This window comes from Sorex fumeus, unplaced genomic scaffold (assembly GCF_029834395.1).
Source record: "Sorex fumeus unplaced genomic scaffold, SorFum_2.1 ptg000034l, whole genome shotgun sequence".
NCBI lineage: Eukaryota > Metazoa > Chordata > Mammalia > Eulipotyphla > Soricidae > Sorex > Sorex fumeus.
In genome coordinates, this window is record NW_026606091.1 from 39,936,535 (window position 1) to 39,959,741 (window position 23,207).

Here is a 23,207-nt window from a genome sequence, read left to right on the forward strand (position 1 = left end):
TCTAAATGATTCCTCTATGTTCAGCTTTCACATGTCTCATCCTTATGTGATATATCTCTAAAACTTGAGTTTTAAATGAAGCATAGGAACTCTATGCTTCTGTTAGACAGATTTTATTTTCATTAATAATGTATTTACACCAATTGGCTACACTTTATACTGTGCTAAGAGTAAAGGCAGAATCAAATAAATGGAATTTGTCATGTGTACCTTTGCATGTCTTGGGGAAATGACCTAAATATTTAAATCTTTAGGTTACTGTCTTGAGACAGCTACACAACCCTTCAAAGAAACCCAGGAAACCTCAAAAGTTCCTGTCACTGTCGTGAACTTTAACTGATGGTAATTCTCTTTAACAGCTTTGCTGCTGGTCCTGTTTTAAAAGAAAAAGAAAACATGACCTGAAGCTGAAAAACTTAGGTTTCAACAACTAACCTTAGTGCTAAAGGCTCTGGAGACAGGGCAGGGCGTGGTTAAGGTACCTCTACCTGTATTTTTCAGGGGAAGTTATTGATCCTGGAGAAGTCTAGTACTGGGGGTGGGCTTGTTGCCCCGCCTTAACTCCCTGGGTTGCTGGAGACTGGTTGCAGGAACCAGTTGATAGTGTGAGGAGAGAACGAACGCAGAGCGACTTTGCACACATCTGGTTCTCATTCCTCCTCCTGGAACATGCTCCCTCCGAGAGTCAGTGGGCTATCGGGGGAGGGAGTCCCCCTCACCCCCAAAGCATAAGAGATAGCAAGAACCCCAGAAATCCATCCCTGAGGCTTGGTGGTTGCACACTGAAGATGTTTCTGCCTATGTGGTTTCCAAGGGCCAAGACGCCCTCTTCCCTGCCCTCTTCGCACACCATCCCATCCCCAACCGCCGGGGTGCTCTCTCCCCGCCCCATGCCCGGCAGTAACCCCGAGGCAGGCTGCAGCCTCCCGCGGTCTTCACCGTAGCTATTTGGGGCAAGTTAAACACACACATACACACACACACACACACACACACACACACACACACACAGAAAATGTTCTCCTTGGGGCAAGTTAAACACACACACACACACACACACACACACACACACAAACTCACACACACACACACACACACACACACAGAAAATGTGCTCCTTTTCCTTGCAAAGCTGGTCGCTATTTGGGGCAAGTTAAACACACACACATACACACACACACACACACACACACACACACACACACACACCCCGAGAAAATGTGCTCCTTTTCCTTGCAAAGCTGGTCGTTAGGTCCCGGCCCCTCCCGGGCAGCTCTGGCAACAGTAACTCTGCGCCCACGTGGCTGCTCCGCGGGCAAGGGTTCTCGGAAGCCTCGGAAGCCCAGGGCTGCTGCCTCCCCGCCTGTGAGAAGCCGAGAAGAGGGGGGAAGGCAGCGCCAAATCGCGGCCAGCAGTGGGAGCAGAGGGGCTGGGGGCGGGGGGGGCGTGAGGCCGAGGGATGCTGGAAGGGGACCCGAGAGGCACGGGGCCCGCACGGGTGCCAGGGGCACCGCGCACGCGTAGGCACAGCCCCGCCAGACCCCGAAAGGAGGACACGTGGGCCCAGCCCACACCCTGGGCTGCAGAGCGCGGACCGAAGCCGCCCAGGATCGACGCTCCGGGCGCGCGGCCCGGGGGCGGGGAGGCGGCGAGGCGGCGGCGCGCAGGCGCGCGGGGCCCCGCGTCTGCCCTCTAGTAACCCCGCGCGGCGGCCCGGCGCACTAGGTGAAAGGTAACTCTCAGCCACTGCTCCCGCCGCCCACAGCGCGCGTGCGCAGACGGCCCGAGACGCACCCGCCGGGGGCCGCGCCTCCCCCCGCCCCCGCCCCCTCCCCCCCCCCCCCCCCCGCCGCCCCCAGCCCCGCGGCAAAGGCCGTCTAGGAAAACGGCGACCGTTTGACTGTGCTGGGCGACTGTGCTGGGCGACTGTGCTCGGCGGTTCATTTCTCCCACCCACACACCCTTTACAAAGGAGGCACCGTGGTGTCTCGGAGGAAACTGAGGCTCGGCGAGGTCAGGGAACTTGGCCCACCGGTGTCTAGTTCATAAAGGAGAGTTCCCCTACATCAGGAGTTCAGCCATCTCTTTAGGGATTTCTTTTATGTTCCCCCCCCCCCCCCGCCCTTGGGGATTTATTGCTTTTTGTGGTGGTTTTTATTGGTTATTTTCTTGGTTATTTATTGGTTTTATTGGTTATTTATGGGGGGCGTTGTCTGTCTTGTTCTGGTGCTACTAATGGACCTATGTAGCACATTCTACAAGGTACCCTCAAAGGCATTTTATTTGAGTTTGGATTGTTTTGAGGGCACGCCCAGCAGTGCTCAGGGCTTACTCCTAACTCTGTGTTCAGGGATCACTGCTGGCAGGAACCATATGTGGTTCCAGGGCTCAGGATAGAACCCAGTTCACCGGAGTGCAAGGCAAGTGTATACCCACTCTCCTGCCGTTTGTACTTTACCTTTCCTTGCTAGAAACCTATGTGGTAGGTACTATTTCACAGAAAGAGAGAGAGAGAGAGAGACAGAGAGACAGAGAGACAGAGACAGATACACAGAGAGAGACAGAGACACAGAAAGAGAGAGAGAGAGAGAGAGAATTCCTTTGGAATTAGAGATTAGCCTGGGTTTTTTGTGTATGTGTGCCCCATTTTAGAGGAATAAAAATTCAAAAAGGGTAGGTTCCTCCACCCCCATTCCTCAGACTAAGGGAAAATAAGCACTTCAAACCTCAGGCCCAGGCCATGAGAAAGACAAAGATGTTCCTTTGATTGTAGGTTTCCAACACAGAATTACCAAGTTAAGTGACCGCCCCTCCTAAGCACTAGTTGGGTTGTTAGCTCATTGAGAGACGGGATAGACACACTGTTCATTGTTGAACTTGGTATTTGCTGGCTAAGGTTCTGACTCAGTGATCACATTTTCAAGCCCAGACTACCCTAGAGGGAAGCTTCATCTGGATCCGGCAAGAAGTGGGAGCTTTGCTCTGGGAGAGTTCTTGAATCCATTTCCCTGCACGTTCTTTTCGCCAAGGTAGGGTGGGGGGGGGGTCGGGAATGGGAGCAAGAGAGCATTATCTGGTTGTGCCAAGGGTGTTCTCCTGCTCCATGCTCAGGAATCACTCTGCTGTGTGCAAGGCAAGCACCCTACCCGCTGTAGTCTAGCCCCTCCAAGCAATTCTTAGCACCTGGAGCTTCAGAGGGCAGCAATGCTTTGCTTTCCTGAAAATCCCACTGAGTCTCAGGCACCTCGGAGCTTATTCACCACTATTCTCACAGAAGCAACAGGATTTCCCGTGAGGCGAGAAGTGCATGACCAGGACAGGACACGGGACAGATTCTCACTCCTTCCACCAGTTCTTTGGGCCCCAGCTGTCCCTGCGAGTCACACAAACAAAAAGTAGCTATGTGCCTCTCCTCCTCGTAAGGCCTTGGAAACAGGCAAATAACTACCAAAAGGGAAGCACAAGCGAAACAGAAAACGCTGCAGAGCAGTCAGCCAGCCCTGTCTGGCCCTTATTTCTTTCCAAAATCCCCCTCCCTTCAGTGTCCAGTCAGAGAATTGGAATGTCAGAGTCTTATGCCCCCAAACTGCGCTGCTGCTCGGACTGATAAGACAAAGGCCACGACTAGGCTGTCGTTTGCCCTAACAGAACCCTGCCTGGCTGCCTCCCTGAGGTGGCCGGGGAGATCGTGTGCTGCCCGATGATGTCAAGATGCCACTGTGAACTTCTCCACTGACCTGTACTGCTGGCAGGAAGAAAGAGGCCTGGTGTCTGACATCATCATTGTGGAGAGTCTCATGCACCAAGAACTTTGCGCCAATAGGGCGGTTGGTGCCACACTTTCACCTGAATCCCCCCAGGGTCCTCTCTAGTGTGGTGAGTGCTGTGATCCCCCATCGGAGAGGTTGGACTTGAGGCTCATGAGCTGGTGAGTGCTCTTCCTACATTACAGAGCCAGTGCAACTCAGCTCCTTCCCTTGCTCTATGTATTCGGACCCAAACGTTCCGCCCTTCCCTGAGTCCACGATGAATAGGTATCTAGTACTGGCACAGAAAACTATGCGTTGCTTCTCTCTTTCTTCCCTAGTTTGGTTAAAAGAAAACATTAAGCAAAACAGGCGAAACCCCCTGCCCTACACACAGCTTTAATGAGTGCCTAAAATGGATGTCAAGAATGAGATGAGATGAATTATCTAGAACTGTGCATGGTACATAGTAGATATTCATTTTTAAATATTTTCCAAATGAATTACTAAAGGGAAAAAATAAAACATAAGGAATGGAAACATTTTAATGTGAGGAGCAAAGATTTTAGGAAAACAATTTTCCAGCCTTAAGTTCACAGATACATATCAGAGTCCTATTAAAATGTTGCTTTTCCCCATGATAGGAGAAGCAATCTGAAAGTAGACTCTAGACTGAACACGATTGCCACTCAATGCCTCTTTTGAAAACCACAGCACCCAAAAGGAGAGAGAGAACAAAAGTGCCCTGCCACAGAGGCAGGGTGGGATGAGGGGGATGCGGGGGGGTGGGGGGAGGGATACTGGGATTAGTGGTGGTGGAGAATGGGCACTGGTGGGGTGGAGGGATGGGTACTGGATCATTGTACAACAGAAACCCAAGCACAAAAATTTGTAGGTCCACAACTGTACCTCATGGTGTTTCACTAACAAAAAAAAAAGTTGCTTTTGTTTTGTTTTGTTTTGTTTTGTTTGGGGGTCCCAGCTGTCTGTGCTCAAGGACTATACCTGGCTCTGTGCTCAGTGATCACTCTTGGTGGGCTTGAGGAAACCAAATGGAGGGTCAGCAATTCAACCCAGGCCAGGTACATGCAAGGAAAGTGCCTTTCGTGCTGTACTATTCTTCCAACCCCTTCCTGTTGAAACTGTTGATTCTTTACTTTAAATTAGAGAAAAAAGGTGTACTGAAGGTCACCAGTAGATGATATACAGGAAGTGGACACAGATACAGGCAAACCCTGACCCACAACCTATTTTCTGTTAAATCACCTCTTTGTGTTTTCTTGGATGAAATTGGTGGTGCTGGCTACTCTGAGTAGGAAAGACCTTTGATGCCAGTCATGGACATAGCCCTCTTTCTCCAGCATACAATATATAACATACTTCCTTACTCCCTCGCAGGGAAACATGAAATTTCGAGTCAAAGATCCCAGGTTTGAAAGTCTGCCTTTGCTAGCACATTACTTTAGCTCATTATTTAACTTCAGTAAATCTTGTAAAATGAGTGTTAAATTACAGTCCCAGATAATTTTAATAATAATACATATGTAACGATTTAGTGTCGAAAAAAATGTAAAACATTCAAAAGGGGAGAGTAGCTAAGTAGCAATGGGCATAAATTTTATTCCTAAAGAATATAAGGAGTTTCATCTCAGACATGCTTTGGCCAGACCTCTCCAGGGCAGGGCAATAGAGAGTGGTGTACTTGAGGCTTAAGAGGGATTCCAGCCTGCAGGTAGCAAGGGGAAGAGGAGGAGAAGGAGGAGGAGGAGGAGGAGGAGGAGGAGGAGGAGAGGAGGAGGAGGAAGCAGAGGAAGGTCATTGCCCAGGAACAGGGCAAGAGCTAGACACACGCTGTCTACGTCTTTCCTACCCAGATATCAGATATTGATGTGTTGCATGAATCTGGTGGCTGCCCAAGAAAGAAGCTTCCCCAAAGCAGCTGCATGGGGCAAGAACATCGTGTGCTCACTGTACTTCAGGGTCACTGCCCCATCTGCTCAGCCTGGGCTCACGGCAGCCAACATTTCCTGGGCCTTTGCTGCATGCCAGACTTGAAAACTTCAGAGCGGGCCTGATAAAAATAGAGGATTTGTAAACACAGAATGACCTGAGGTTCAAGAGGTGCGAAATCTCTCCCAGGGTCGGGAATGTTTCCAACCCCAAGGAGGGAACCTTGGGCTGGGGTGTGAAGCCTAGAACCAATTTTGCCCAGGAGAGGAAAATTCAAAGTGGATTTGCACCTTTTGACAAAACACAAGTAGAATCCTACTGTGGCCAAACCAAATGTTGTGTTTGATTTACCCAGAGAATTCAGAGGGCTGCAAAGAGAGGAAGACTAGGAAGTCACTGCATCTTGTCCTGGAAGGAAAGGAAGCACTAGGTTTCCCCAGACAGGTTGGACTTGTCTGCCAGTTCCTTTGCTATTCAGTTTTCCACTATGCCAGTTTTTCCATCAATACAGTAAGGATTCTCACCTTAACTCATAGTGCCAGTGTGCCACTTGGAGAAGATGATGAAAGGAAAGCATCCACAAGGAAACCAGAAACATGATAAAATCTGGGACAATGGCACCTCCTTTGTCCTTCCTCACCAGGGAGGGTCAGGGGACTGAGCTTCATATGTCTTCAGTCACAGGGCCTCCTTTAAAATTATAGACCCAAGAAAAACTTCAGAGCACCGTCCTAGACCCAGAAATGTTTGCGTTCTTTCTTCTAATCCACAGGAAACGTGTGCAAGTGTTTGCTCTGGGGAACAAAGCAACTCTGTTAATTAAACATTACTCTGTTTGAGACTATAATTATTCTCCCATGTAGATGTCTTGCCCTGAGACTTCCCCAGCTCCCAGGGGTGACCTGTCAAAGCCTGGCTTCCTTAGGGTAGAGATACAGAAGGTCTGGGATCTTAAAATCCACCCATAGAAGACAAAGTCTGGTCCCACAGGAAAGTTACTGTAAATAATTAGTGAGAGTCTCATTTGTTTATTTTGCCACTTGGCAATTCCAAGGACAACAATAGAGAGGAAAGCCAAGTCTCAGAGGCATTTCCTGAATAATGCAAAGTGCTCATGTGTCACAGAATTCCCCCACACTAAGGATCTAAGTCTAATACAATCTTCTCCTTATCTTACTCACACTTGAATGCACTGTAGGAGTACACAGAAAATCTTTATTCCTCCACCTAACACTGAGGAAAACTGTTAAGGCTATTTTGTCCGTTTGTTTGGGGGCCACACCAGGAAACTTCTGTCTCTGTACTCAGGAACCACTCCTGGCAGGGCTTTAGGGGACCATATGAGATACCAGGGATCGTACTTGGGTTGGCTTTGTACAGGGCAAGAACACTACCTGCTGTACTATCTCTCTGGCCCCCCATGTTTTCTTTTTTTTCTTTTTGGGCCACACCCAGAATTGCTTACTCCTGATGGACTTGGAGGACCATATGGGGTGCTGGAATCAAACTCCAGTTGGCTGTGTGCAAGGTAAATGCTCTACCGATTATACTATTGCTTCAGCCCCGTGTTAAGGCTATTTTTTCTTTTATAAAAAGAAAGCAAAAAGTTTAATGTTCCTTTGGGAGATGCAACAATGATTTCTTTTTCTGGGAGTTGGCTCTCAGACAATGTTCAGAGAATCTGAATTCAGGTTCATTTTAATGATACTTGGGGATCTGAGGAGGACCTTTCAATGTCGGTGCTTGGGAATACTGTTCTTCTGGTGATATTGGGCAGAATGGAGGGTGTGATACTTGGACTGACTCCTCACGCCAGAGACTAATTAGGAGAGGCAGGTGTTTAGAGTCCTAATACGGTTTCTACCTCTAATATGACTTAAGTAAACCGTTTCTCTTCTGTGAACTTCACTTCACAGACTTTGAACTTTGACTTTTGCAGCACAGATCCCTGACTTCCTCTCTCTCACGCACCTCTGATGAGTGATTAGAGTGAAGCAACCTGCCAAAAAAACAGGGTGATTTTTGAAAATAGAAACCAAGATTGCTGAGAAACCTCGGAAGAAAGAAGTCTGTCATCAGACTCCAAGGAGAAGCACCACTCACAAAACAGAAACAAAAGTTCAAGTCAGGAAGATATGTACTTGGGAATATTGGAAGTACGATTTATTTCTTTACCAAAACTTCATTAACAAAAACTAAACTCCTTCTTTTAAAAAGCCAATTTTATTTGTATTTATTTTGCTGGGGCTGGAGTGATAGCTCAGTGGGTAGGGCGTTTGCGTGGCACAAGGCCGACCCAGGTTCAATTCCTCCATCCCTCTGGAAGAACCCGGCAATCTACAGAGAGTATCCTGCCCTCATGGCAGAGCCTGGCAAGCTCCTCGTGGCTTATTTGATATGACAAAAACAGTAACAACAAGTCTCACAATGGAGATGTTACTGGTGCCCGCTTGAGCAAATCAATGAACAACGGGAAGACAGTGCCACATGCTACAGTGCTACTTATTTTGCTACACATTTAGTATGTTTTAAAGGAAACCATCAAATTTCATTAAAAGATAGAACAGGACCAACTTTTACTAATTAGAGAAAAATAGTGAATTTGTCTGCTTACCTTTCTGCACTTATATATGCATTAGCAAAAGTAAATAAAGAGGAGCCTTTGAGAAACTAGGAAGGAGAAACAATGAATCGATTTGTGAATTAACGTTTTTATGCTAATAAAACAAGGAAACGGCTGGTTGGTGTGATGGACATGTTGGTGTTCTCTTGGTATCTGTCTTCCCCAGCTGTTGATTGTTCACTCCTGAATGGTCACAATAGCATAGATTTTCAGGAGAATAAACCCACAGTTTATAAATTCCTGTATCATATTATATATAACCACTACTGGACATTGTGTACGTATGCGAATGTCTGCCGTAGGCTCTGCTTCTTGGACGACTGATTTGGTATAAGAATATGCTGTCCTCACCAGAGAGCTACTGCAGAGGTTAAGGCAAATGTCTTACAAGTGTCTGGTACTGATCCCAACACGAGCACCACCACCACATTGCATTTGAATTCCAGTTAGGTTCTTTGAGCACTGCTTGGGAGTCTCTACCAGCCCTGAGCAAAAGAATGTACTGTTATTATAGGCAGTCAATAATTAAAATTGCCGGGGCTGCAGCGAAAGCACAGTGGGTAGGGCTTTTGCCTTGCAGGAGGCCGACCTGGGTTCGATTTCCAGCATCCCATATGGTCCCCTGAGCACCGCCAGGAGTAATTCCTGAGTGCAGAGCCAGGAGTAACCCCTGTGCATTGCTGGGTGTGACCCAAAAAGCAATAAATAAATAAATACATAAATAATAATAATATTAATAATAATATTACTAATAATAATTAAGGGCTGTAGCCATAGCACAGCAATAGGGCGTTTGTCTTGCACGCAGTCAACATGGCAGACCCGAGTTCGATTCCTCTGCCCCTCTCGGAGAGCCCGGCAAGCTACTGAGAGTATTGCGCCCGCACGGTAGAGCCTGGCAAGCTACCCATGACGTATTTGATAAGCCAAACACAGTAACAAGTCTCACAATGTTACTGGGCAAGCTCGAGCAAATTGATGAACAACGGGAGGACAATGATACAGTGATACGCAATAATAATTAAAACTGCCTGCCTATCTTTCATTATTTCACTTACTTCATTAAGAATAATGTTTTATAAATCAGTTACTATTTCAGATACTAGAGAGATACTAGATACTAGATATTTTACAATGGGAAATATATTACTTTGAAATAAATAATAAATTCCTTTTTTTTTTACAGTGGTAGGCCATGATAAAGTCATCCTTATATTATGCTGAATGAAGTGTGTCAGAAGAAGAAAGACAAATACTGAATGATCTCACTTATCTATGGTATAAGAAGACAAGAGAATGCAGGGTGTTAAGGGTAGGGATACCTAGATTCCCTGAACTATAGAACTGAGGATAGGGAAGGAAAGGAATTGAACTGAAGTGGAGGTAGGGGAAGTAAAGGGAGTAAGAAGAAGCAGATGAAGGGTAATAGGGACAAGGGACAGGGGACTCGGGCACCTTGGTAGGAGTAGAGGTGTTTGTTTTACAACTATATATCTGAACCATAGAACCAACAACACTGAAAGCAGTAGACCCCCAAAATAACCAAACTTGATTCTGTTAAGGACACAGGGTTGAGTCAGGAGGGAGACTGGGAACACTCATGGAAGAAGGTTGACAGTGGGTGATGGGATAGATGTTGGGAAAACCATATACTGAAACTCAACTATGATGATTTTTTAAATCACGGTCCCACAATAATTTTTTAAAATAATATATTTATGATTACTATGGGCTGGAGCGATAACACAACAGATAGGGCATTTGCCTTGCACGCGGCCAACCTGGCTGACCCGGGTTCGATTCCTCAGCCCCTCTCGGAGAGCCCAGCAAACTACTGAGAGTATCTCACCCGCATGGCAAAGCCTGGCAAGCTACCTGTGATGTATTCGATATGCCAAACACAGTAACAAGTGTCACAGTGGAGACGTCACTGGGCTCACTTGAGCAAATCAATGAACGGGAGGACAGTGACAGTGACAGGATTATTATATCAAATAATTTTAAAAGATTTGTTTCTAGACCATTAATCGATGATCATTAAACTTTATAAATATTTTCCAGTATGCATTTTTTTCTATTGTATGTCCTCGATTTGCTGATTCTGTTTTGATTTGTTTGTTTGTTTGTTTGTTTGTTTGTTTTGACCACACCTGGTGGTGCTCAGGGCTTACTCCTGGCTCTGCACTCAGAAATTACTCTTGGCAGTGTTTGGGATGCTTGGGATTGAAGCCATGTTAGCCACATGCAAGTCAAATGACCTACCCACTTGTACTATCATTTTGGCTCTTCACTGATTCTATGTAAAAGAACCAAGGTACAGATGCACAAGTATATGTGATTAAAGTTATGTATATAGGGCTAATTTGGGCCTCATTGCTTATAATAGCAATATATAGGTAATAATTCAAACCTTCATCAGTAGAGGACTAATTGATCATGTTTAATTCATAGTAGAGAATATTATACAGCCATTAAAATTTGAAGTAACTATATATTTGTCAATGTGAAATGATCTCCTAGAAATATTTCTAAGTGGAAAAAGTATAAAACAACATAGCATGAAACTCTTCCATATGTGACAGAATGAATACTTATACACACATACTCATACACATACATGTACTCCTACACCACAGAATCTGCAAATTGTTAATAATGTTCCTGTAAAGAAGAATTAGGTGTTTTGGTTACTTTTCTTGAAGGCTTGGAACACCTTCAAGAGCGTTGAAGAAATAGCTAAGAGGATGAAGAACCTCCTGCTCCGGGCAAATCTCTTGATTCCACTGTTCTTCCTTCATTAACATACACCTCAGAGACCTGGGCCCTACGGAAACAGGATGAGAACGCTATTCGGGTCTCCCAAAGAGGAATCGAAGAGCTATGCTTGGAGCATCATCACACTTGACTCAAGTGAGAGACGGAACCTGGAGTTCTGACCTCCATCGACAGAAAATAATCAGGGACGCTGTCTTGTTTGCCAAGTCGTCGAAAATCAGATGGGCTGGACATGTAATGCGATTTGGAGATGAACGCTGAACTAGAGCAGTTACCAACTAGATTCCACACGACGTCAAAAGATCACGTGGCCACCCACCTACGAGATGGTCAGACTTCTTCGTTAAGACCCTGAATGATCGATTTGAGGCTGTTCGTGTTCCTAGAATGAGCAGACACCACTGGGCTACACTAGCATGTGACAGGGATGAATGGAGACTTTACTGGTGCCCGCTTGAGCAAATCTATGAGTAACAGGATGTCAAGTGATCAAGAGATTACATTTCTTATGAAATTTTATAAATATATCTATGCATTATTCAACAAACCAGTTAATTATAAAAATACTACATGTCACGCAGAACCATATAACATATAAAAAATAAAATCACTTATAATCCCGTCTGTCAGATATTTCATGTTTGTATTTTGGTCTGTTTCTCTTCAGTTTTCTTTCTATTAGAACTTACCAATTTTTTCTTATAAACTGGATTGTAGTATGCAGTAAGAAATACTCTGAATTTTTACTTAACATTATATATTAAGTAATTGTCTATACCAATCAATCTTATTCTAAAATATCACTTAAGAACCAGAGAGATAGTACAGGGGTTAAGTTACTAGAATTGTAGGTGTGGTCAAACTGGTTCAATCCCCAGCACTGCATGTGATACCTCTGCCACTGCCAGGAGTGATCCCAGAGCACATTGCCAGAACTAAGCCCTTAGCACCACTGAGTATGGCCCAACACCCTTCCCCAGTGATGTGAAATGGGTGTTTAGCATTATATTGTCTAAGTGGAAATATTAAATTAAAATTCCAATTGTTAGCCATTGAGATTGCTCCCATATATTGCTATTATACAATGATTATAGACTATTATGAATATCTGTCACCATAATTCCCTTAAAATAGGTTTCCAGATATCTATTACTAGTCAAAGACAGTGGATATTTTAAAACTTAATGATATAATAAATGGTCTTTTCTGCACTTTTTATCTATTTACGGTTTCCCCAGCAGCAAATATGATTATTAATGAGACCTCACCAGTAAGTACAAATGGACTCTTGACATTCTCGGGTTTATTATTCTCCAATTTTTACTCCTCAGAAACTTCTCAGAAGATGCAGGACATGTGGTAATTGCAATTTGTTGAAATGGTTCTGGGAAAGAGTCAGAATTGGCTGAGAATGTTACTCAGCACCAGGAAGTGTAGCTGAGTCTGCTGTCTACAGTGAGAACATTTATTAGCAGATGGCCTGCTGACTTCATCCTGCAGCGTGGCCATTTCTTGTCACTACCTCCATTCCTCAGTACATTACTGGGCAGCTGTGGCTACTGGTTGCCCACTTTTATCACTGAGTTTGTGTTCATTCAGGTAATCTCATGGCTTTAGTATCACGGTCCTCCTGTTGTTCATCGATTTGCTCGAGCAGGCCCAGTAACATCTCCATCTTGAGACTTGTTGTTACTATGTTTGGCATATCGAGTACATCACGGGTAGCTTGCCAGGCTCTGTCGTGCAGGTGAGATACTCTCGGTAGCTTGCTGGGCTCTCCGAGAGGGGTGGAGGAATCGAACTTGAGTCGGCCATGTTGGCTGCGTGCAAGGCAAATGCCCTACCGCTGTGCTAGTGATGCCATATCATACTAACAAGTTTATTTCTGTGGCAGAATTCATGTTTAAAAGAGTTATCAATGAGTTTCATCTAATATTTATAAAATTATTAAAAGTCTTCTGATATTTATCAATTTATCAGTTAATACGTAACAAATTTCCGGGAAGAAATCATGTGCAAAAGTGAAATATGACAATGTGGAATCTTCAGACTCTTACTAAGATGTTATTCCAAATGAAATGAAATCTCAATATCTGCTTTTGGTGTACATAGAACCTATCACATAAAGTGCTTCTAGTGTCTTCATCTGTGTCTTTTAGACCAGGTGGTGTGGGTATGTATTTGTGACCCTTATGAACAAGCTATTAATTATTCTAGTAAATACAAAATATCACGATCACTATCACTATTACCCGGTTGTTCATCAATTTGCTTGAGAAGGGCGCCAGTAACGTCTCCATTCATCCCTGTCAGGTGCTAGTGTAGCCCGATGCATACTGGGGGCTCTTTCAGGGTCAGGGGAATAAGGACCATCATTGTTACTGTTTTTGGCATACCCAATATGCCACCGGTAGCTTGCCAGGCTAAGCCATGCAGGTGGGATACTCTCAGTAGCTTGCCGGGCTCTCCGAGAGGGATGGAGGCTTTTGGGGAAGCCTCTAATCACTTTACAGGTGTCCCCAGTCAGGAATATATGCGGGCAGGATACTTTTGGTAGCCTGTCAGGTTCTCTGAGAGTGAGAGCTAGACGATAAGAGGTTGTGCGGCCACATTTGCAGCCATGTGCTTCTGGGAGCTTGGTTTTATAGTCTCTGGATCTTGGTCATTGATGGGGTTATATGGCAGTTGGTGGGTGTAACTGTCTAGCTTCTGGAAGACGGGGGATCTGGGGAAGGAGGCCCAGTCCCAAACCAAGCAGACTTGGAGATCTCAGCCCCGGGTCCTGCACACCTGGGTTCCTCTGCCAGTTCCCTCATGCGTGAGGCTGTCTTAGTATGTGGAGAGTGGTCTCAGCATGGCTCTGGCTGGGTCCGGAGGTCTTCAGCTACCAGGGCTCTGCTCAGGGCAGAGAGGGAAACTCAACCCACCCCCCTCCAAAGGGTCCCAGTAAGGACCACCAGGTGCAGGGGCAGGAGATTCTGCCTTGTTCACTTCCGGGAGCTTCGTTTTATAGTCTCGGGATCTTGACCATATATATATATATTATATATATTTATAATACATTATAAATTATAATATATACATATTTTATATATAAAATATAAATATATATTTATATATATAAAGAAAGTTTGTGGCATACACACAAACACACGTATATGTGAAAGCCTGGGTTCTAGTTCTGGTTCTGACCCTGACAAGCTAGGTGACTATAGGCAACTCACTTCTCTGGGTTTTTTAGAAGTTTATTCTCAAATGAGGGGAATGAGACCCATTGTATTTACAGAACCCGGCCCAGACAAGGTCAGACCCAAAAACCCTGAAGAATCTGCCGTCAGTACTTATCAATACATTGGCTCGGCTCTTCATATGCTACCTGTCTGAATGCAAGGTTCAGTCCCAGTGGAAAACCAGCAGGCCTGTACTACTGTACAAGAAGGGAGACATACACGACATTGGCAACTATCACCTGATCTGCCTGTTTTCTGTCTTCTACAAGCTATTCACTCGAGTCATCCTAAATAGGATTGGCAGAACACTAGATGAAGGACAACCATGCAAGCAAGCTGGGTTCCGCAAAGGATTCAGCACGATCGACCATATCCACATGATAACCAAGCTCACTGAGGTTTCTCAGGAGTTCAAGATGCCAATCTGTCTAACGTTCTTCGATTTAAAGAAGGCCTTTGATTCTGTTGATATGGAAGCGGTTATCGAAGCCCTAGCCAAACAGGGTATTCAAACTCAATACATCAGGATCCTCTGAGAGCTATATTATGGATTCACTACCAGGATCTCACCATTCTGCAGGGAAGCAATCATCCATGTCAAAAGAGGGGTTCAACAAAGTGATACCATTTCACCGAAACTCTTCAGTGCCACCCTCGAGAACATAATGCAATGACTGGAATAGGAAGGAATGGGAGTGAAGATAGATGGTCGGCAACTACACCATCTCTGCTTTGCTGATGACATCGTTCTAATAACATCAAACATTAGCCAAACGTCACAAATGCTGGCCGACTTTGGCCGTGAATGTGGAAAGGTCGGACTCCAGCTGAATCTCACGAAGACAATGTTCATGAGAAACAGACTTGTTCCTGATATTCCATTCGCTCTCAATGGAATGAACATCTCCGAATGCAGCAGTTATGTGTACCTAGGTTGAGAACTCAACATGACGAACGACCTGGCAGATGAGTTGCACAGGAGAAAGAGAGCGGCATGGAATGCCTTCAAGAGCATCAAAGATATAGATAAGAGGATGAAGAAACTTCGACTCTGGGCACATCTCTTCAACTCCACCATTCTTCCTGCATTAACATATGCCTCGAGACCTGGGCCCTATAAAAACAATGAGAAAGCTATTCGGGTCTCCCAAAGAAGAATCTTAAGAGCTATGCTTGGAGTATCACATTTCACCTAAGTGAGAGAAAGAATCTGGAGTTCTGACCTCCTTTGACAATCAAGAATCACAGACGCTGTGTTGTTTGCCAAGGTGTCAAAAATCAGATGGGCTGGACACGACACTTAATGTGATTTGGAGATGACCACTGGACTAGAGCAGTTACCAAATGGATTCCACAGGACATTAAAAGATTACGTAACAGCCCATGGACAAGATGGTCAGACTTCTTCGTCAAGACCCTGAACAGTTTGAGGCTCTTCATGTTCCTAGTACGAACAGACGCCATTGGGCTACACTAGCACGTGACAGGGACAAATGGAGACGATACTGGCTCCCGCTTGAGCAAATTGATGAGTAACAGGATGTGAGGTGATCAAGCGATCAAGTGATTATTCTCAAATAATAGTTCCAACTGTGGGATCCCAGAACCTTACTGAAGTCTTGAAAAGTATTAATGAATAATCATAAATGAATGCATTTATAATATTCTATTAGAATCTAATATTATATAAAAATATATATATAAACCACTGGCTAAAAACAAGAGGGCTCTTTTCTTTATCTGAAATATAAAAATTTAGGAAAGCTCACTACAATATGAGATAAGTAATACTACTATCAATGATTTACATATAAGGAAACTCAGGTACAGATCATTAGGGAATTTGCTCAAGGTTAGATACAGTTACTGGTGGAGGGAAGAATTAAACTCAAGGAATTTGATTCTAGGACTAACAGACACAATGCATACAGCTAATTTTAACTAGCTTATACCAACTGGAATTCTCACTTGATCACTTGATCACTTGACATCCCATTACTCATTGATTTGCTCCAGTGGGTGCCGATAAATTCTCCATTCATCCCTGTTGCATGCTAGTGTAGCCCAATGGTGTCTGTTTGCTCAAGGAACACAAAGAGCCTCAAACCGACCTTTCATGGTCTTGACGAAGAGGTCTGACCATCTCATAGGTGGGCGGCCACGCATAGAATTTTGACGTCACGTGGAATTCAGTCAGTAATGGCTCTAGTTCCAGCGGTCATCTCCAAATTTCATTACATGTCCAGACCATCTGATTTTTGACACCTTGGCAAACGAGACAGCATCCCTGATTCTTGACCATCAGTGGAGGTTGGAACTCCGGATTTTGTCTCTCATTTGAGTGAAGCGTGATACTCCAAGCATAGCTCTTTTGATTCCTCTTTGGGAAAACCGAATAGCATTCTCATCCTGTTTTTGTAGGGCCCAGGTCTCTGAGGCATATGTTAATGCAGGAAGAACAGTGGAATAGAAGAGATGTGCCCAGAGCCGGAGGTTCTTCATCCTTTTAACTATTTCTTTGATGCTCTTGAAGACTTTCCAAGCCACTCTCTTCCCTCTGCGCAACTCAGGTGCCAGGTCATTCATCATGTTGACTTCTGGAGCTAGGTACACTTAACTATTGCATTCAGAGATGTTTATGCCATTGAGAGTGAATGGAATATCAGGAACGAGACTGTTTCTCATAAACAATGTCTTCGTGAGATTCAGCTGGAGTCTGACCTTTCCACACTCATGGTCGAAGTCGGCCAGCATTTGTGCCACTTGGCTAATGTTTGGTGTTATTAGAACGATGTCATCAGTGAAGCGGAGGTGATGTAGTTGTTGACCATCTATCTTCACTCCCATTCCTTTCTATTCCAGTCATTGTGTTACGTGCTCAAGGGTGGCACTAAAGAGTTTCGGTGAAATGGTATCACCCTGTTGAACCCCTCTCTTGACATGGATGATTTCTTCCCTGCAGAATGGTGAGATCCTGGTGGTGAATCCATAATACAGCTCATGGAGGATCCTGATGTATTGAGTTTGAATACCCTGTTTGGCTAGGGCTTCGATGACCGCTTCCGTCTCAACAGAATCAAAGGCCTTCTTTAAATCGAAGAACGTTAGACAGATCGGCATCTTGAACTCCCGAGAAACCTCAATGAGCTTGGTGATCGTGTGGATATGGTCGATCATGCTGAATCCTTTGCGGAACCCAGCTTGCTTGCATGGTTGTCCTTCATCTAGTGTTCTGCCAATCCTATTTAGGATGACTCGAGTGAACAGCTTGTAGAAGACAGAAAACAGGAAGATCAGGTGATAGTTGCCAATGTCATGTATGTCTCCCTTCTTGTACAGTAGTAAAGTCCTGCTGGTTTTCCATTGGGACTGAACCTTGCATTCAGACAGGTAGCATGTGAAGAGCCGAGCCAGTGTATTGATGAGTACTGATGGCAGATTCTTCAGGTGTTCAGGTCTGAACTTGTCTGGTCTGGGTGCTGTTCACTTCTTTACCGACGAAATGGTGTGTTGGATTTTGGAACGGAGAACTTTGGAAACAACATATCCATCCTGAGGAATTTGGTTTGTGGGCAGGTGGACGTGGCTATCGAAGAGATCTGAGTAGAAGTCATGGATAATCTTTTCTATTGCCCTTCTGGAAGATGTGATAGATTCATCAGGACGTTGGAGGGCAGTCATTTTGCTCTTGTAGTTGGAGAAGGACAGGCAGGCATTGTGAATGCTTTTCCCAGCTTCTGCCGCATCTGCCAGCACTGCTGCTCTTCTCTCTTTGAGGTCTTCCTTTATTGCTTCTCTGCACTGCTTTGCAAGCTTGGACTTTCGCTTGCGGTTGCCCGAGGCTTGCGCAAGCCACATTGGCAAATAAGCTCAAGAGTTTTCGAAGACAGGCATTTTTTTTTTTTTTGTGGCTATCTCTCTCTTGGCGTTCCTTGCACAATCATGGAGGTGCTGAACCAATCGATTGTATTCCTCGTCAATGTTGTCAATGACGGCATCTTCCCATGTTGCCGCAATTGGAATTCTGGAGTTAGAAATTCTCTAATTCTGTGTCTTCAATGAAAATGAAAACTCTAAACATTAATAAATAAAAATAAAATACAGTTTGTTTGGTCTGCAAAACCAAATCAGATCAGGTCTCTACAAAGAAAGCAATTTAAGGGGTGATGGGGGAAGTCTTTGTAGTTAGAGGAGTATCTCTGGCATGTGCCAGGACTGAGTTTGAACTCCAGCATCATGTGGCCCCACAAGGTGTACTCCAAGTACTGCCAGGTATTACTCAGGTGACCCACAGCACACTGGCCTGAGCAGCACAGGATCACCAAGTCCAAGCATAGAACTAGGGAATAACCCCAGGACCTCCTGAGCAGTAGCTTGGGAATACCCTCACCAAATATAAGAGATATACTTTAAACTATTATGAAAACCAAAAAAAGGAAATATTGGAGCAGTCTGGATTAGATGGTACTCAAATTTCCTTCTCTTTCTAATGTTCTGTAAGATTTAGGAGGAAATATGGATATTAAAGAAAAGTAACTACATGAAACATTACTCAGAGTGGTACATTTATATTCTAAAAATAATCAAAATACTATTTTTTTGTTAAATGGTGCAAACACGTTTAATTTTAAAAACCGATAATCAAATGAGAGTCAGTGAACTTGACTATTGAGAGGTTTTAAAGTCAAGAGCAGAAGTGCCTTAGAAATGCAATTTCATGGTTGATTTTTTAATACATTAATACTGTAGTGGGGAATAATGACACAAAGTTCTTACATAGTGCCTGTCAAAACATTTGAACTGCTTTATAAACATCCTCTCCATTCCCCATAGTAATACTGCAAGTTTGGTCACCAGGAGAAACACTGTCAACTTGAGTTATTTAATAGCAATAAAGAAAAAATTAGAGCAAGGGCAGAAATTGTTATTATCTCTCTATTTGCCATTTTTCAAAATATAACTGATACAAGATAGAAGGCCTGTAATGTTTGTTCAATAGATGCAATTTTTTTTAAGGTTCTACTGGACTCTGGCAAAATCTCAGTTCAGCTGCCCTGTATCCATAATGTAAGTTTACTATAATGCCAACCAAAATGATTAATCTTAAGTAGCCATATGTAGTAGTAATATATTTGTTACTGGTATAAATGCAAATGCTGTGACAGCCAGGCAACTTTCAAAACTCTGAGGCCATAGGATCTATCATCCTATCATTGCATTCTGATTTCAATTTATCTTCTCATCCATTTTACTAATATTTGTCCTGCTCAAAATTTTTATTATATTTTACAAAGACATCCTAAACAACAACAAAAAAGAGGCCCGCATTTGAAGTTTAGTTTTATGTTTTTCTTACTCAGAGGCAGGTGAATGACCTCTAGTAACCCTGACTAATTTTAGCACTGGGAGCAGCCTTAACCCGGTTCATTGTGCAATGGGGAAGTGGTTGGAGAGACAGGCCTGTGCAAAAAGAGAAAAATTGTACTTTAATTGTGAGTCATATCCCTTGCTTCTTGCTCAAGAACAAATATGGAACGTACAGGCCACATACTGCTGGGGTGTGAGATGTGAATAAGAAGCAGTTTCAGCAATCATATGACTGGGGTATGTCATGAAGGAGTGAGATTGCAAACTGGGGGGAGTGGGAGAAAGGTCACAGAAAATTATGATTCAGGGGGAAATGTGATCCAAGAAATCTGATTATCCACCAGAAGAAACACCATTTCTAGTTAGAGGATGATGAAAAGATTTCATGAGAGAAGCGTCCTCGGACCTTGAATACCCACTTTCTGTGCATATTTATTGAGTCCTGATGTCACCAAACTCAATGCTATACACTGGGGATTTAGGGATAAGAGTTGGATCTTTGTGTCCTGGAAAAGCTCATGAAGGAAGAGAAAGTAATAGAAAGAAAAATCTCAACTCATCCTAAAAGAGGAAATGCTTTTCTGGGCAAAAAAAGAAAAGTCACTGGAGCACAGAGAAATAAGCAATTTGTTCTGCCTGGAGATCCTGTGAGGCATCACACACACACACACACACACACACACACACACACACACGTAAAGAAACAACTACAGCTCACAGTTTTGATAGCTTGAAAGTTGCCTAAGGCTATTAGTTTTTGCAAGTATGCAAAGAAGCAGCTGGACATCAGGCTTCAAATTCTCCAGTTTCCCAAAAAGGAATTTGTTAACATGGTTTGATTACATGTCAGAAAATAGGACAGCTAAGTTGTCTGAGATAAACACATAGTGTGTTTTTTCCAGAGAATAATCTAATAGTTTATAAATGCCTGTATCATAATATACATAACCACTACTGTACCTTGTGTACTTGTTCCCAATTTTTCACCATTAAAGGAGGTTACTACCAAAGAAAAAAAAGGAGATAGAAAGTGACAAGAAAGAAGAGGTTTGATATTAAGGTGGAGTGATAAATAAGACCTCACTTTGAACAACTGGATATGCATTTAAAATCATTGAGTTTTCCTAGACCTTGGATTACATAATCAGATTCCCAAGCAGAGGGGAAGATATTGGGGATGAACAATGAGGAAGATCAGAGGTGACATAGGGACAATGGTAGAGGGTTTAGAGCACTTTGGTGATGGAAGGTTGCAGTATCTCAATACCATAAACTTTAATACTATTGCAATCATGTTACCTGAACTATAATAATAAAAGAATAAATAAAGGAATAGATGGTTTTGTTTTTGTGTATGTGTGTGTGTTGGTTTTGGTTTTTTGCTCACATTTGTCTGTGCTCAAGATTTAGCTCCTGGCTCTGTGCTAAGGGATCAATCCTGGTGGGGCTCAGGGGAATACCTGGGGTCCTAGGGATCAAAACCTGGGTCGGCTATGTGCAAGGCAAACACCTAACCCACGGTACTATCTATCCACCCCTAAAATCATTGAGTTTTACTCCAAGTTGGTGAAAAGTGACACCATTTTAAAAATAGTCCCACAATTTTTAAATGACAAAAAATATACTAAAATTTTATGACATAATCCCTAAAATTTAAAATGGAACATAGCACTGTCCTGTAGCACCATCCTCCCGTTGTTCATCCATTAGCTTGAGTGGGCCCAGTAACGTCTACATTGTGAGACTTGTTGTTACTGTGTTTGGCATATCAAATACATCACTGGTAGCTTGCCAGGCTTTGCCTTGCGGGTGAGATACTCTCGGTAGCTTGCTGGGTTCTCCGAGAGGGGAGGAGGAATTGAACTCGGGTCTGCCGGGTTGACCGCATGCAAGACAAAGGCCCTACCCACTGTGCTATCACTCCAGCCCTACTTTATAAATAGGAAAATTAATCAAATTAGATTTTTTCCCACTTAAAATTGTGGAATAAGTCTCTTTGTGGCCTTCAAATGTGCAAGCTCCCAGCACAACTGACAAGAGCTCCTCTGTGCCCAGTGCTCAGGGGACTTCCATGAGGATGCATGCATGTGTGTGTGTGTGTGTGTGTGAGAGAGAGAGAGAGAGAGAGAGTATACATTCTCATACCTGCTTCTTCTCTCTAGTCTTTCTCTACATAACCAACAATAATATTTTATTGTATTTTCATCTAAGCTTTTGCTATGAATATCAAAAAGGAAAATATCACTGTATCACTGTCACTGTCACTCTCATCCCATTGTTCATCGATTTCCTTGAGCAGGCACCAGTAACATCTCTATTCATCCTAGCCCTGAGATTTTAGCAAGTATCACATTGGAGGCTCTTTCAGGATCAAGGGAATGAGGCCCATCATTGTTACTGGGTTTTGGCATATTGAATACACCATGGGGAGCTTGCCAGACTCTGTCATGTGGGCAGGATACTCACAGTAGCCTGCCGGGTTCTCTGACTTTTCTGACAGCAAGAACTAGACAATAAGAGGTCTTGGTTGTGGCTTGGCTTGTCTTGGCTTCTGAGAGCTTGGTTTTATAGTCTCTGGATCTTGACTGTTGATGGAATTACACGGCGCCAAGAACAGTTGGTTGTTGTAACTGTCTAGCTACTGGAAGATGGGGGATCTGGGTGGAGAGGCTCAGTCCCGATTCGAGCAGGCTTGGAGATCTCAGCCCCAGGTCCCGCACACCTGGATTCCTCTACCGGTTCCTTCATGCGTGCGCTCGTCCGATCATGTGGAGAGTGGTCTTAAGCATGGCTGTGGCTGGGTTCCGGATGTCTTCAGCTGCTGGGCTCTGCCTGGGGCAGGAAGGGAAACTCAACCCACCCACCTCCTCCAAGGGGCTCTGTGAGGACAGCCAGGTGCAAGGTCAGGAAAATAAATAAATAAATATATTCATTTTTATTTTTGTTCTGGATCTATATACAGTGGTGATCAAACTACTTCTGGCTCTGCGCTCAGGGGTTGCTCCTAGTAGTGCTTGGGGGACCATATGGTGAAGAGAATGGAACCCAGGCTTCCCACATGCAAAGCATGCATCAGTTCATTGAGCTATTTTTCTAGCTCTAATATATTTTTAATGCTTCACATTTTCATGATCATACTGTGTTGGGATTGTATTCCTTTGGGGGGATAATTTATTTATTTATTTTTTTCCCAAATACCCATCCCTCCACCAGTGCCCATTTCCCACCACCATGGATCCCAGTATTCCTCCCACCCCCCATCCCCCCACCCCACCCTGCCTCTGTGGCAGACCATTCCCCTTTGTTCTCTCGCTCCTTTTGGGTGTTTTGGTTTGCAAAAGAGTTAAGACTGATTTTCAGGGAGAAATGTTGGATGATTTACTTTCCACCAATCACTTTGTATATAAGGAGATGTCTCGCGGCCGCATAAGCGGCCACGCAGTTCGGAAAAAATGTCCTGGTACCTGCATGCCAGAGTTATGCTTGTACAAGCTCATGGTCACTGGGGTTCCATCT